Source organism: Heterocephalus glaber, unplaced genomic scaffold, assembly GCF_053883595.1.
Source record: "Heterocephalus glaber isolate CG9 unplaced genomic scaffold, H.glaber_assembly_v1.0 deba00001689, whole genome shotgun sequence".
Lineage (NCBI taxonomy): Eukaryota > Metazoa > Chordata > Mammalia > Rodentia > Bathyergidae > Heterocephalus > Heterocephalus glaber.
The window spans coordinates 8,099,298-8,115,868 of NW_028258414.1; the positions used below are offsets into that span (position 1 = coordinate 8,099,298).

Sequence of the window (16,571 nt, forward strand, 5' to 3'; positions counted from 1 at the left end):
GAGCCAAATCCCCGTCCCCTGTATTAGTTTTTTGAAACTGGGTCTCACTAAATTGTTCAGGCCAGGCTCCAACTTGTGATCCTCCTCAGCCTGGGATTATAGACGTGCACTACAATACCTGGATAGATATGATTTTTTAAAAAAATCTACAATAGGAACATGCATTTTCAAAATTTAGGGAAACACATTTCACTCCTTGACCTTAACAGGTCGGCTTGTTGAGCTCCGTAGGGAAGCAGCACCCCCTTGTGGCCAGCACAGAGGCTGCAGAAGACGTCAATCTGGGAACCTGTGCTGAGACTGGCTGGAGGCCCAATCTACCTACCCTCCAGGGAGTGTCTCCCCTGTGGTCAGAAAAGGTTGGCTGTCCTCTGTACATGTGGGCTTGCCCAGGTAGCTGTGTCCTGGGACTTGGCCATAAGTAGAAACCAGGGAACAATCAACAAGCATAGGCTGAAAGTAGGTCACTACAAGAGATAAAAGCAAAATCATTTGATAATCTCATGAAGAAAATGTACCCCAGGGCTGGGGATTTAGCTCAGTGGTTCCGTCCTGTCGCTTGCCTCGCAAGCACAAGGTCCCGAGTTCAAGCCCCAGTACCAAAAAAAAAAAAAGAACAAAAAGAAAATGTACCCCATTCCTTTATACATATTCAATACATTTATGTTCTTAGTATACTAAAATTAAAAGGTAGTCCGCCTAACCTCGTGAATACCAACCAAAAGCCTCAAGGAAACATTACACATTAACTGAAAGTGTTGTCAACTTTCTCAAATCAGGAGACAAAAGTGACAATGTCACCATTTCCATTTGGTTTTGCACTACAGATCTTTGCCAGGAAAGTAAAACAGAAAAGGTGGGGGATGTAAGATTGGAAAAACAAAATTATCAAGCCAGGTATGGTGGCACACAACGGTAGTCCCAGCACTCAGGAGGCTGAGGCAAGAGGATCCCAAGTTCGAGGACAATCTGGACTATATAGTGAGATGCTGTCTCTAAAAAATGATACTGCAGGGCCGGGACTATATAGTGAGATGCTGTCTCTAAAAAATGATACTGCAGGGCCGGGGATTTAGCTCAGTGGTGCCACCGCCTACCTCACAAGTGCAAGGACCTGAGTTCGATCCCTGGTACCCCCCCCCCAAAAAAACTGCAAAACATACTTTTAAAAATTTGATATTTAAGCCTTGTGTGTCTGATTTATATGGTCTCAAAGTGTCCCCATTTTCCTACAAATGACTCAAGTTTAATTTTCTTTATGACAGAGTGGTACTCCATTGGGTATAAACCCAAAATATAAAGGGCAAAGTAAAAGATAGATAATAGCAAGTAAAAAGATCAATCTTTCTCAAATGGGAAGAGGATCGAGAGAGGGAGCAGGTGGGAGGGGTGGGAAAGGACATAAAAAAAGGAATGAAGATGTGTTCTGTACGTGCACCAAATCCACACAAGGAATGCAAACATTACGTACTCCAAATGTGGACTGATAAAAAATAAATAAAAAACTCAATCCATATAATTAATCTTCATAAGACATCTAAAATATCCAGGAATGTACTGTCCAATATGGTGGCTACTGGCCACACATGGTTAGTAAGGATTTGAAACGTGGCCAGTCTAAATTAAGACATACCAAAAAGTGTAAAACCACACATTGAATTCTGAAGACTTTGCATGAAAAAACTTAACTGCTTTTTATATTATGTACTGAAATAATATTTTTTATATCTTGAGTTAAATAAATATATTACTTTTTTTTTTTTTGCAGTTCAGAGGATCAAACACAGGGCCTTGTGGATACTAAGCAAGTGCTCTGAGATTGAGCTACACCCCAGCCCAACATATATTACTTGACTAAATAAAATTAATTAATTTTACCTGTTTACCTTTACTTTTTAATATGGCTATTAGAAAATTTTAAATTACATACATGGCTCACACTACATTGGACAGTGCTGTTTTAGATAATCTTTTAGAATTAAGGACTAGGGGTGTAGCATATGGTAGAGCACATGCTTAGTATGTACATAGGCCCTCACTTCATTCGATCCCCAGCACCAAAAAATATAATTAAATTGAAATTAAAACTATAGTTCATCCAGGAGTGATGGTGCACACCTGTAATCCCAGCACTCTGGGAGGCTGAGGCTGAAAGACTGCAAGTTCTAGGCAAGGCTGGGCAACTTAGTGGTTTAGCAAGACCCTGTCTCAAAATTAAAAAATAACAAAGGGCTGAAGATGTAGCTCAGTGTATACAGGCCCTGGTTCAATCCCCAGAACACCCTCTCCCAAAAAACCACTATAGTTCAGTAAAGTTCTTGCATACAAGACTAGTAATACAAAAGTAGTGTTTTTAGACAAATAATAAGTTTTTCAAATCATAACCATTTATCAGTGTTTGCTTGTTTGAGACAGGTTCTCCTTCTACAGTCCAGGCTGGCCTAGAACTCCCCATCTTTCTGCCTTAACCTCTGGAAAATTTTTAATCTATAATTTATACTAGCAGAAAATATGCCTAGGATATTTGATATGAACAGTTAAAGTGATCTTTATGAAGTTAATTATGTACCTTTACAGGAAGATGTAAAAAATAAAAAATATATAAATGGAAAAATATATCAAGGTCATAGACTGGAAGATTATCATAAAGATGGGAAATTCTTCCCAATTTATAAATTCAAAGCAATCTCAATCAGAAATGCCAACATTTTTTATGTTGTATATTTTTTGTTTTTTGGTTTCTAGGTTATTCTTTGTTTCAAATATTAACGTGCGAGGTGGCACACAGCTAGAAGCTGAAGCAGGAGGAGTTCAGGCTCAAGGCCAGCCTGGGCAACCTAGCAAGACCCTGACTCAAAACAAAATAAAATTTTAAAAGGGCTTGGGAATGTTGCTCAGGGTTCACCAACTTCAATCCCCAGTGCCATGAAGAAGAAAAAGGAGGAGGAGGAGGAGAGATGGGAAGGGAAGAGGACTAAGAGGAGGAAGAGGAAGAGAAGAGGCCGAGGGAGAGGAGGAAGAGAAAAGGAAGGAGGAAAAAGAGGGGAAGAGGAACAGGAGGAAGAAGGAAGAGGAGGAGGAAGGAGAGAAGGGAATTGTTGCCAGAAATAGAAGCGCAGGCCACACCATAAGCAAAGTGCAGACGCCCTGTCAACTCCTCTTTCAAAATCAGGATTCAGAAATCCCGCTAAGGGCCGGGGATTTACCTCAGTGGTGCCGCTGCCTGCCTCGCAAGCGCAAGGTCCCCAGTTAGATCCCTGGTACCAAAAAAACCCCAGAAAATCCCCAAAGTTCCCTGACTGTGGAGGCTGGCTGGCCAAAACCAAAAGTCTGCCTTCCGGCGGCTCTCTAACCTGCGAAACAGGCCCAGGACTTTCCAGAGTGAAGCAGAGCAAAGTCCAGAAGATGAAAGCCAGGAGCAGGGCCACTTTGTCCCAAGTCCCAGTGGAGAGTTCCAAGTATTCAAAAAGCCACCTTCCAGTCCCCTTAACCCCTGGCCAAACGAGAAGGCTCCATCTGCAGAGCTTCTACGTCCCCATTACAGTCGGAAATGAGGCAAGCATGTGAGAGAATCGCGATGAACCTGCAAACACTTCGTCAAGTCCCAGGATCCCGAAGCAAAGGCCCCATGCCTGTGGCTTGCGACCGCTTACACGGAATGCCCGAACAGGCACATTAGAGTGCTTGCTGGGCGCTGGGACTGGGGGGACTTGCTCACGGATGGGAACAGAGCATCTTTCGGGGTGACAAGCATGTTCTAGGATGTGACGATTGTACAGTTCTGTGGATATGCTAAAAACCATGGCACTGTACCCTGGAAAGCGGTGAAATGTATAGCTTTTGCATTGTATCCAATAAATCTTTAAAGTGTATTTGTCGAATTTAAATCACTTACATAAAATATGATTGCCTTGCTAGCAAAGGAAACAGCAAAGGGGGGGGGGATCGGTTCAGAGAAGGTGGGGAGCAGCCTACACCAGCAGCTGGAGAGATGAAGAGAGCGGGTCTCCTCTCACAAGTAAGGGAATTGAGGATTTATATACAGTTCTGATGGCGGAACCCAATTTCATCCCCAGTAGCAGTGCCGGGTATGGGGGACAGGAAAGCTGAAATGGAGTGCGCAAACCCCAATTGTAAACAGATCTTGACAGGAATTCTCACACCTCAGACAAAAAAAACCTAAAATATCCATACACGCTCGAGTGCACAGAGGACAACAAAACCATAACCATAACCAGTCACCCGTGGCCCACCAAAGGAAACCCAAACTTTATACACAGAGCCCTGCCCTTCCCTGGTCACACCCTTCGCTCCCACCGACCGGAGCAAACACTGGCCTGAATTTTCCAACCATTATTTATGTGCTATTTTCTTTTTCAATGTAATCACAATGTTTAAGAGAAATTAAATTCAGACGTACAAAAATGCAAAATAGATCAAAACCTGGGTCTGACCAGGACGACGTTTAGATGCCAGCCATCCAGTCCGCTGCTTCACCCCCTAATGGTGACGCAAACCACCTTGCGGATTCTCAGCCACTTCCGGAATCCGAAGGGCGGGGAGGCCGCTTATTTGCATACCCACAGTACACTGCGGACAGCACAAATTTAAAACGGCAAAATTATAAATTTTTTTGAGGCACATATTTTGTGAAAGTGAGGCTTATAGTCGTAAAACTATCTGAAATTTTTTTCTTTGTGCAATATTCTTGCCTTTAAATAGTTATCATCAGTGAACTAGGATATTCTGTTCCTCGAGATGTGACTTAACAAGTAGATAAACATACTCTGGTTTCTCTTCAGATCGCATAAATCTTTCGCCTTTTACTAAAGATTTCCGTGGAGAGGAACAATTCTGAGTCTTAGGTCAATTTTTTGAAGCCTTATTTTAAACTAAGGCTACATTTAACTATGTGGAAAAATAGAATTTTAAATTGTTGGAGTATTCTTTTAAGCAAGCAACAAACTTGAAACTCAACTACTAGAGCTGTTTACTTTAAAGCCGAGATTTTGAAAAATAGTTTGAGGATAAGCGATGACTTTTTTTCCCGGGTAATTATAAAATGGTAGTATATGCTTTTGTAATTATTATATGTAAGTGGGAGTTTTTACACTTGTTTTTCAATTTTTTTTTTCATTATTTCTAGGCTATTAATCTTATGAGTTTGTTTCTTATGTAGTGAAGTACTTGTACACACATGGTGGCTTTCCTATGTAACTCTAGAAAGCTGAGGCAGGATAATTGTATAATTCAAGCTTAATCTGGTTTACAGATTTTGATGAAACCGTCTCCAAAAAAAGCAGAGGAGGGATATAGCTCCGTGTTAGTAGTAAACAAGTAGAATTTTTGTTGGTTATGAAGTATAATTAATTCCTATCTATTTATAGCTTCTCTTTTTGCTCTTGTAGAGATTTTAGTCTTAGTATCAGGTCTGTTTTTCATTATTTTTGTTTTGTTTTGTTTAAGCAGATTACTATGGACTGAGACCTCTGAAACCCAAGCCAAAATCAACGTCTCCTCCTCTAGATTATTTCTACGCGTGTCTGATCACAGCAAAGAGAAGCTGGGACAGTGAGCCTGAGGGCAGAGCCTGAGCAGACTGAAGCAGCCCCCACCCCTCCTGGGAAGCGGGCCCACTGAAACTTGCAGACCTGGGACAGATGAAAGACCAGAGGATGTGGCCGGGGAAGAGGTCAGGACGTGCAGGTTCTCATCCTGCAATGCCACCCACTGGCTTTGTTACCTCTACAGCCCAAGCCTAGGACCCTCTAGGGGCAAGGGTTCCCTGTCTGTTGGGTGATTTAGGTAATCTCCAGATTTCCCCCAGGCTCTGACAGTGCAAGATGCTCAATTCTGGGCTTAGGGAGTGGAGGAGATAGGAGTGTGAGCAAATGAGACAGCACAACCTGTGGTAAGAGCTGCCCTGCCTTTGGTTAGGAGGCTGAGCCAGGTTCCCATTTGCTAATATTTCATCGGGTTTTTTGTTTGTTTTGCAGTACTGGGGATGGAACCCAGGGCCTTGCCACTGAGCTTCATCCCCACTCCTTTTTATTTGAAACAGGGTCTGAGGTGCCCAGGCTTAGTTGAACTTGGGATCCACCTGCCTCAGCCTCCTGAGTCTCATATTACAGGTATGCACCACACAAACCTACCTTAATCATCTTCCAGTAAGTGCCACAGATACTGGAGACAGGCACTTGTCACCAACTGGGCAGTGGGGTGTGGCAGCGGCAGGCAGACAACAGGCCTGCCTTGGTACTGGCGTCTGTGGGGAAGCTGCTAACGAATACCTGTGTCCCCACCATTCACCACTGAGACGGGTACAGGCCCAGCTAAAAAAGGTTGAAAGGGTGAATGGGTGCCTGACTGGGCAGGTGACAGCAGCATGGACAGGTGGGCAGAGGGGGAGGGAGAGAGGCAGGTGTCTCTCCCGCCACAAGAGTTACTGGAGATGAAGGTGCCTTGTGGGACAAACTTGTGCAGCCATGTGACCATACTCGAGGGACTTCACTTCCCCATGCCTCAGTCACATCATCTGTAAAACAGGCACAATGGTAATGGTGTCTATGCACAGGCGTGTTAGGTGCTGTCACTGGGAGAACATTTCACAGCACGGACATCAGGCACCTGGGGCTGAAGCAAAACAGGCTCTCTGTGAAGACACCCGTGGGAATAGGAAAAGATAGGGTCTCATTATCCAGTTCAAGCTGCCTTTGAACTCACTATGTACCTGACGCTGGCCTCACAGCAATCCTCCTGCCTCAGTCTCCCCAGTGCTGAAATTATAGGTATGCACCACCATGCCTGAGGACTTAAAAGTTTTTTAAACTTAATCTGTTAGAGTAGATAATACATCCACCGGACAAGAAAAGTGGAAATCACTCAAGTAGGCGGGTCCTGGCTGACCTCGCACCCTCCTGTGCCTACCACCCACCAGCTGTGAGCCCCAGGAAAGGCTGGCAGTGCTGATAGACCTGAGAGGGCCAGGGAGAGGCCATGGGAGCAGAAAGGAGACCCCGACCAGGGGAAAGTGAGAAGATGGTGCATCTGGGGCACCAGCACCACTGCTCTGTTGTCTGAGCGGCCCACCAGAATCCTAACTCAGCCCCAATAATCAGGGACAGGGACAAAGTTTAATGAAAGAAAGACGAAGGGAGGGAGAAAGGAGAAGATAGATAGCTACCCGGATAAGAAAGAGTCAGGGTAGCAGGCTCCAGAAAGATGGAGGACCCATGGGCCCTCTGTCCTCAGCTATTTTACGGGGAAGGGCAGTGACTGGGTCCTGGTCCCCCAGAACCTGCCATAACTGGACTGCCTCCCAGGCGCCTCTGCCTCCGCCTCCTGCCTCATTTCTTCTGTGGTGTCTGCACAGCTGCTGACTTGTCGTTACTGTACCTTTTAAGGCCTTATCTCTGGGGTGGGCGGCTAGCTGGCAAGGAGGTGCCTTATCCTCCGTTAGCCTAGAGTTAGTAAGGGGGCATGTAGATACCTGCTATACTCTATACTGACTCTAGAGTGAGTACGGTAGTGACCCTAGGGTGAATACACATGTACAGAAGTCTGTGAGTTAGTGCACAGGTGTGAGTGCACACTGCCTTAAGGTCAGTCAGCGACCCCTTTGCTTCCCCTGTATTTTATTGGAGGTGGAGGTGGCTTATTGTTTGTGCACCTGGCTTTCTGTGTCCTGCCTGTCAGCTCTTTTTCTGGTCTCTTGGTGCAAGCCCCAAGGCCATTTGGTGCCTTTCTTTATCTGGGGTTTTTCTTTTTTTCTTTTTCTACCCTGTTTTTGACTTGCTTCCCAGGGGAATCTCTAGTAAAGTCTCTTTTTAACTCCTTCTAGTCAGGATTAGCTAGAAGACCTAAGGAGGCCCCTATTTTATTCTCTCATCTGCAGACCCCTGTCCTTACAAAAAGACACCAGGAATGTAGGAGAAGAGATGGGTGGGTCCTCAAAGCAGGCTTAGGGAGAAGGAAGCCAGCCTCGTGAGACAGAGGCACCCCGGGCCCCTTGCAGATGGCTGCCAGGAGCGAGGGGAGATCCACAGTCAGTGCCGCAGGTCTGGAAATCAGCATACCCGAACACCACAAGTGGGCGTAATAAGGATATGGACTACACTGCTGGAAATCAGAAACATTTAAAAAATATAAAGGGGGGCGGGGGATTTAGCTCAGTGGTTTCGCTGCCTGCTGTGCAAGCGCAAGGACCCGAGTTTGATCCCCGGTACCAAAAAATAAATAAATAAATAAAGGGTACTATTTAGTTTACTATAGATGTGATCTGGGTGCATACAAAATCTGTAATCGCACAGAAGACAGCCTGAAGGATATACCACCTGGTGACAAAGGTACCCCGGGGAAGGGACTGGGCAGAAGAAGAGACACTTGCAAGTAGATGAGGAGCCATGAGATGACAGGGAGAAGGATGGTAAAGAGAAATGTTTAAATTTTTTTTATTTTTATTTTTGGTACTGGGGATTGAACTCTGGACCTTGTGCTTTCGAGGCAGGCGCCGGAACCACTGAGCTAAATCCCTGGCCCACAAATGTTTAAATATTGATTGACTGAGGGTGAGGGTCTGGAACTCACTGGTTCAAGTGATCCTCCTGCCTCAGCTTCCCAAGCAACTGAGATTACAAGCAGGTGCCACCATGCCTGGCTCCAAAGAGAACACCTGGGACTCTAGTGTATGATACACAGTGTTCACTCCTCCTGGCCTCTCTCCCACACTATTCAACAAAAACTTAGGCATCTCCTCCTTTCACTTTTGGATACTGGACTTTCCTTTCCAAGGTGAAACTAACATTCGCCGCTTGGTGAGAATTTTTGATGCAGGGCGCTGGGCTGGGGCTCTCCAGTGCCATATGAGCGCTGATACTTGGGACAAGCCATGCAAAGGGGCAGAAACCACAGGCAACGGGAGCAGAGGAGGAGCAATGGATTCTGCCTGGGAGTCGCAGAGATCTGAGTGGAGATGCGGGCTTTGGGCCTTAACGAAGAAAACACAGACCATTCCAGGTGGAGGCCTGGGAGAGGGCTGCAGGGTGGGCTGGGTGGGCACTTTGCCAGGCTTTAACTGCCACTGGGGAAGTCAGAGTCCCAGAGACCACACTTCCTATGGCCAATCCTGACTCAGCCTCCAGACAGGGAGAGGAGTACTGGACTCAGGGCTGAAGATCCCAGGCCCTCACCCCAGAGGATAAGCTGGCGTCGTGGACAACAAAGAGATCAGGGCTGCTTCTGAACTGTTTGTGTTAGAAATACCTCATGGGGTGGTGAACACCTGGAATCCCAGCACTCAGGAGGCTGAGGCAGGATGATTGTTGTGAGTTCAAGGCCAGCCTGACCTACATAGCAAGACCCTATCTGTCTCAAAAAAACAAACAAAAGCAAAAACAAGACAAATACCCACACAGGAAGAAGCACGAAGACAAACACCCTGGGCACACTCAGTGCGCTCCAACCCCATCCCTTCTGAAATATGAGGATCCTGGAGCCAGGGAACTGGGGAAGCCAGAGCCGGGTGTCAGGTCAGGGAACCCGGCTGGGCAAGGCACGGAGGGACGGCTGGGGACAGATGCTAAGGGACTGCATATGCCTAGGATAATTAACTTAAAAGAAAGGTTTACTTTAACTCACAGTTTCTGAGGTTTCAATTCACGGTCACTTGGTCCCTTAGCTTTGGGCCATGACAGCACCCGTCCATCAAGGCAGGAGCGCGGACAAAAAGCTGCTCACCTCACGGTGCTCAAGAAGCTGAGCGGGGGGGGGGGGGGGGGGTCCTCCTATAGACCACGCCTCCAGTGACATCACTTCCTGCCTCTAGGCTCCACCTCTTAAAGCTTCCACCACCTCCCAATAGTGAGAGAGGCTGGGGATCACTTTTTTTTTTTTTTTTTTGGTACCGGGGATCAAACTTGGGACCTTGCACATGCGAGGCAGGTGCCAGAATCACTAAGCTAAATCCCCAGCCCTAAAGTTCTCTTTTTAAATTTTTTTTTTTTTTTTTGGGTACCAGGGATCGAACTTGGGACCTTGCACTTGAGAGGCAGGCGCCGGAACCACTGAGCTAAATCCCTGGCCCTGGGGACCACATTTTTAACACATGGGCTTTTGGGAAACCTCCCGATCCAAGCTAGAGCAGTTACAAAGTTCTTTCCTTGGAGGGGTGCATGTGAGAAAGGATGATTCCCCCCTATTTTTGGTGGTATTAGGATTGAACCCAAGGCCTTTGCCCTGAGCTGTATCCCTTTATTTTATTTATTTTGAGACAACATCTCAGAAAGTCACTGTCATTACCCGGGCTGGGCTCAAACTTATGATCCTCCCACCTCAGCCGTCCAGAGTGTTGGGATTACAGGTATGTGTCACCATGCCAACTGAAAACACATTTTACAAGCAGAAAAACAACTTGGGTTCCAAAACTGATCTTTCTACTTCCTACCCATGGCACCTGGAACTGGTTTTTGGTGTGACTCCTAGCCTGTTTCATTATCAGGGAAAGTGGGGGTGACGAGCACCTTGTGGAGTTGCTAAAGACTGGCTGAGGAGCCTGTGGCCACAGGGAAGGCTCCATGGAGACCCGGCCATGACACCAGCAGCAGGCCTTCTCTGGGGCCTTCTCCTTCATGGGAACCGCAGGCTCAGGGACCTGCAGCCCCTGGCTCCCATTCCCCCCACCCCTTGTCCCCACCAGCTATGGGACAGGGGCTCCTGGCAAGATTTTCCAGCCAAAGCGGACAGCTGGGCTTAGATCCCCTTTGTTGGTTTCCAGCAAATTAAAATTTCTCTCAGGGAGGAAATGAGGGGTCAGGGTTTTTTTCTTCTCCTTCTTAATGGGCCCTGATGAAGGAAAGGAATGGAGGAAAGGATCAGAAATCTGATCCACCACTCGTCAGCTCAGAAAGGTCGGGGGGGCTCTGTACGCCCTCACCGGGGCAGCTGGACACAGTATGTTTTATTATATAATTAACCTTGACCCTTCTGGGTTCAAAGAGAGAGGTTCGTTGGAAATAAATCAATAGTCTGGGCTGATCACTTCAAAGGCTACAGAACCCACTGGAAAATTCCACGTTGGTTCAGTGTGTAAATTGGAATAGGTGCGTGATTCTTTTTGAAAGGTGGGAGGAGGGTTTGGGGTTGAAAATTGAAATTAATTGTGCATCCGCTTCCTTTAATCAGGCAATCAGGAGTCATTATTGTATATCTTGGAGGAGGGGACAGGAGAAAGACTTGTGACCTCCAGGTGACCGCAGGCTGGAGGACAATAGGCATCTCTCCAGGCCGGCAAGCCCTTCCTGCATCACGCATGTCTGGAACCCTTACACTCACCCAACCGCCACCCTCATAACATGTAGCATGTACTGGGTGCTTACTATGCACCAAGTGTCAAGGGTTTCCTGGTTATGTTTCTCATTTGACCCTCATGACAAGCCAATTACTTAAGTCCTGTTGTTATCTCTATTATCGATGAAGACATTGTGCTTCAGAGAGGCAAAGGATCCGGATGTTTTCAGTCTGCTTCAATGCCCTGGTTCAAAGATGAAAATGATCCAGGAAGAGTTGCAAATTACCAAATAATGTCCCTTATCCCCACGTCTAGTTCCCTGAAGTTGTTAGAAGGCGGGCGGCGGGGCGGGGGGGAAGCTGGAACAGAGAGCAAATTTTTTTTCTTGTGCTGGGGACTGAATCCAGGCTTTGCATAATAAATACTCTACCAGTGAGTGCTACATCCTAGCTGCTACAGCAGCTTTATCTTGGTTTGGTTGGTTTGGTTTGGTTTGGTTTGAAACAGGGTCTTGCTATGTAGTTCAGGCTGGTCTTGGATTCACTATGTAGCCCAGGCTGGCCTCCAACTCGTGATGATCCTCCTGCCTCAGCCTTCTGAGTACTGGGATTAAAGGAGGGCACCAGTTTAGATCAGGTTTATTTTAAAGTCATTCTTGGCTTCATCTCTAGTTCTTTTTGGGGGGATGGGGGGTACTGGGGATTGAACCTGGGGGCCCTCTCACATTATAGGCAAGTACTCTACCACTCAGCTACATCCTCAGCCCTTCTGGAAAACTTCTTATCTTGAGACATGATTTCACTAAAATGCCCATGCTAGACTTAAACTCGAGATCCTCCTGCCTCAACCTCCAAGTTATTGGGGAATACAGGCATGCACCTCCTTGTCCAGTTCTCTAGTTCATCTTTCATTCCCTTTTCTCTTTTTCCTCTATCTTTCCTTTCTCCCTTCCTCTTTCCTGCTCTTTCCACAAGCATTTGTTGAGGATTCTTTGCTACTCCATGGCAGCACCATCGGGTCATAGAGAGATAAAGACCTTGTGCTTATCCTTGAAAACTTCCCCCTAAGTCCTCCGAGCCACTACAGACTTGTGCGTTGTGCATGTCAACCTCAGAAGGAGGCATTCAGGGTGGGCAGGTTGAGCAAGATTTAGAGGACAGTGGAGAAGGAGGTACTCCTGCTGGCGAGGATCTGGGAAAACAGCAGGCGGGAGCTGTGATGTTTTGAAGGATCTGGGGGCGGGGATGGTGGAGGAGAGGCTCCAGGTGGAAGGAATCCCTGCCAGATAGACCCAGAGTACTGTGTGCTCAGGAGAATCCTGGCAGCTTAGCCCTGATAACAGGCACAAGCAATGAAGCCCTGACTAGCAGTAATAGCAGGCACGGGGCCTGAGCGTGTCACGGCCACGGACCTGTCTACTGCACACAGAAGCCCTTGTCCACAGCTTACAGGGAGGACAAGAAGGCACAAGTCCAGGGATGTCCCTGAGGTCACACTGACCTGGTCACACAGCCAGGGTGACAAAGCGGAGCCCTGCTCCCAACCACTGCATGACACTGCCTCTGGTGGCAGCCAGGCTAGAGGCATTGCTCTGCTCCAGGGCAATGGGGAGCCATGGTGGGTTCCTCATCTGTTTGCATTTCAGGTCACTACTGGGGGGAGTGTCTGACACTGCTGGGTCTCCCCTGACCCTTCCGAGAACTTCTATTTTAGCTAATTTTAATCCCTCCAATTCCCCTTGTCCTCCTTACCTGGATACAAATCACCAGACAGCTTAGGACAGGGCCAGGCCTCGGTTTCCCCATTCACCAAAGGGGAAGACGATGCTTGCTCTAGCCCTGCCCACCACAAGGTCATCTGAAGATGCAGATGAGGTGGAGATGACCGAAAAGCACCATAGGAAGGAATGGCAGAGGTGAGCCACCATCATCAACGTTACCACAGACGGGCTCCTGAGCCGCCCCTGTTGGCACACACCTGTAACCTCAGCACCCTGGGAGGCTGAGGCAGGCAGGTCGCAGGTGCCAGTCTAGTCTGGACAATTTAGTAACTTAATGAGACCGTCGCAAAAATAAAAAATGAAAAGAGCTGGGGATATAGCTCAGTGTGAAGGCAGTAGATTCAATCCCCAGGGCCCTACAGGAGGAGGGTGAAGAGGGAAGGAGGAGGCTCCCTCCTCTTCCAGGAAACCCCAGTCTATCTGTCCCATTCCATGATTCCTTTCCACCTGTGAAGCCACAAAAAGCTTTCCCCGGAGGCATCAGCTATGCAAAAAGCACGGGCTCCAGGACTCCGGTAGGCTTTCGGTTGCATGTGTCCTGACCACGTGCTCCGTGCCAGCTCCTCTGTAGCCTTTGCTCCCCGCCGAGCCTCCAGCCCCGCTGCTCTCTCTCCCTCCCACCCCTCTTCCTGGCTTCCTTAACCCACTGCTTTGGCCATCGCATTTGCTCTGTCCCGCTGACTTGTGGCTGGAGCTCATCCGACAGTTTGGGTAGGCTGTGGTTATTTGTATTCCAACCTACAGACCATGAACTCCTCAAGGGCTGTGGCTCTTTTGCTTGGGTCTCTACAACCCTAATCGCTTCGTTCAACCCCACCAGCGGGAACCAGGCCTCGGTCCCCATGGCTGTAATCCTCTCTGTCTCCACAGGGTGGCAGCAAATCCTTCCAATCACAGCCTCTGTTCTCCAGCGCGCAGAGCTAGAGGCTGCTGCTGAGACCAGAGACCCCGTGGGCTCCGGGGAGGCCAGGCCAGGGGTAGAACCCCTTCCAGCTCAGTTTCTTCTTCATTCTGCCTTTTCCACACCCCACACTTAGGGGCACTTTGCCCTGCCGGCACTTTCTCTGTCTATTGTAGTGGATCTGCCTGCAGTGATGGCACACGCCTGTAATCCCAGCATTTAGGAGGCTGAGGCAGGAGGATTGCTGCAAGTTCAAGGCCAACCTGGTCTGCCCAGTGAGTTTGAAGCCAGCCTGAACTACAGAGTGAGTTTCAAAAAACCTATATTAAGAAAAAGTCCAGGGCCGGGGATTTAGCCCAGTGGTTCTGCCACCTGCCTCACAAGGGCAAGGTCCCAAGTTTGATCCTAGGGAACAAAAAAGAAAAAAAAAAAAGAAAAAGTCCAGTGGGTCTTTAGAATACCTCACCAAGTTATTGGCTGTGCTGGGGATCGAACCCAGGGCCTCATGCATGCTAGGCAGGAACCCTACCCCTGAACCACACCCCCAGAAAATTTTTTTAATATATGGTGTGAGGTAGGGGTCTAAATTTAATCCTTTGCCTGTGAATCTCTAATTGTTCCGGCACCATTTATTGAAAAGAATTCTTTCTCTATTGAATGGGCTTGGCACCCTCATCAAATCAGTCGTCCATCGCTGTGAGACTCTCAGTGCTATTTGACTGTTATACTGTATACGTCTGTGCTTGTGCCAGCGTCACACTGTTTCAATTACTGCACCCTTGTAGTAAGCGTGCAAATCAGGATGAGTGAGTCCTCCAACTTTGTTCTTTGTTCTCCAAGTTGTTTTATCTATTTGAGGGCATATTTCATAAGCATTTTAGGACCAGCTATCAAATTCTGCAAAGAAGCAGCCAGGGGCAGCAACCCTCTGAGGTAGGGGCCATATTATCCCTTTTGTACAGGTGGGGAAATTGAAGCTGAGAACAGTGAAATTATCTGCTCGTGGTTCCTCGACTAAGGAATGGCAGAGCCAGGGGTGGAAGCCCCCTGGCTGGGCTGTGGCATCCACACCCTGGGCCAGGGCCACACTTCTCACTTGGAGCCGGCATGAGCAGTGGCTGGTGCCCAGGTGGCACAGGCCTGAAAGCGTGTGGCCACCCGGGCCACCAGCCGGTGTTAGACACCCCCCACCCGCCCCCCTAGAAAGTGACCCCTGTGCTGGGTGTGGAAGGGAAATCTTCACTATTTCCTGCGTCCCCTGGCCCCCATTTTCACACCTCAGCCTCAGCCCCACTCACTGGGGCCTTGGTGGCCATGGGAGCGATGACCCCAAGATTCCACAATGAAACCCCCCCATGGCTTCACCCAAGACAAAACCAGGCCAGCCAGGGATTGGACCCAAGGGTTTTCCTTTGTAGCTCAGTGCCTGCGCCTCCTCCTTTGCTGCAGGCCTTCATTCAGCAGTTGCTAAGGGAGCGATGGAGACACAAACCCACACCCCAGGAGCCAGATTGTGAGGCCAGGGGACAGATGCGGGGACCAGAGTGGCCCAGGGCACCATGGGTATTCGGTGGGGAGGGAGGCCCCTGGAGCAGGTGGGAGATCTGGAGAAAGGGCCTCAGGCATGAGGAGAAACAGAGTGGAGTGGCAGAGTCGGGCCAGGGCATGGGCGTTTTGGAGTGATAACCAGGGCCAGCTCCTGCATCATGGCAGTGGCACATGGGATAGGGTGAGTGACAGCCAAGTCATGTCCCTCAGCAAGGAAGGCTCTTCCTTTTCCTGCCCATAATTCCTGTCAGCCTTTTGCAGGGGGTTTCCAGAGGGCCAGGGGAGCAAAAGAGCCCCTTGGGGCCGGGGATTTAGCTCAGTGGTTTCGTCACCTGCTGTGTAAGTGCAAGGACCGGAGTTTGATCCCCGGTACCAAAAAAAAAAAAAAAGACCCCCATGCTTCTTTGAGAGAGGGGCACAGGGGGAGCTCCCATGGCTGTTTCCACTCCAGTCTGTCAGTCTGTCTCCAGCCCTGCTTCTCACCACCCAGCCCCCTCTCCTGAGTGCCACCTCCCTAAGCTGTCCCACTACACAGAGAGCCCTGACCTCTTGTCCCACAGCAGCTGCCCTGGCTATCCCTTGGCTATCCTATCCCTTGGCTCTGGCTGAGCTTGTGGTCAGCTGTGTCCTGCAGCTCGTTGTCAACATGGCTGCCACTAAGCCAAGGCTCCTTCAGCCAGTGGTGACCCTCAGCAGCCCCAGACACCTGGCTTCAGGAACTGGACCCATGGGACAATGGAGGAAAGGGAGGCCTGGCCAAGGGTCCTGGCTGTGGTCCCTGGGAAGGGTCACTCAGTCAGAGCCTCAGTTTCCTTACTATTAGGATGGAAGGAAAATAGTCCTTTCTCATAGGCAACTCGTGAGACACACACAGCCTTCGAGGCACCTGGGAGGGCTAGGTACTCCTGCAGTGTGCATCCTGGGTTCCTCACAGGAGAACTGGATGGTGGCTAGGCCTGGATACCAACCTGGAGCTTACCACTGGCTGGCTGGGGGAGACTTGGGACCTTTCCTTCACTCTCTCTTTTCCTGGTCACTAGCCAAGCTACCTCAAAAGG

General features: G+C 48.5%; 1 protein-coding gene and 1 non-coding gene across 3 annotated transcripts in view; one reads left to right on the forward strand and one right to left on the reverse strand.

Annotated features, from left to right (window-relative positions):
* Positions 1–4,543, reverse strand: part of Parp16 (poly(ADP-ribose) polymerase family member 16) — a 37,337-nt gene extending 32,794 nt beyond the window's left edge. Inside the window, exon 1 of one of the 2 annotated variants that reach the window (XM_004855625.3) lies at positions 4,421–4,543. The gene's annotated coding sequence lies outside the window, so the exon portion shown is untranslated. The remainder of the gene's footprint in view (positions 1–4,420) is intronic. The other variant, XM_004855624.3, reaches the window with a different exon arrangement.
* A 239-nt stretch (positions 4,544–4,782) lies between these two features.
* LOC147821846 (U5 spliceosomal RNA) lies at positions 4,783–4,900 on the forward strand. Its single transcript, XR_015446526.1, has one exon. It is a non-coding gene; the product is annotated as a U5 spliceosomal RNA (small nuclear RNA).
* Positions 4,901–16,571: the final 11,671 nt, after the last annotated feature.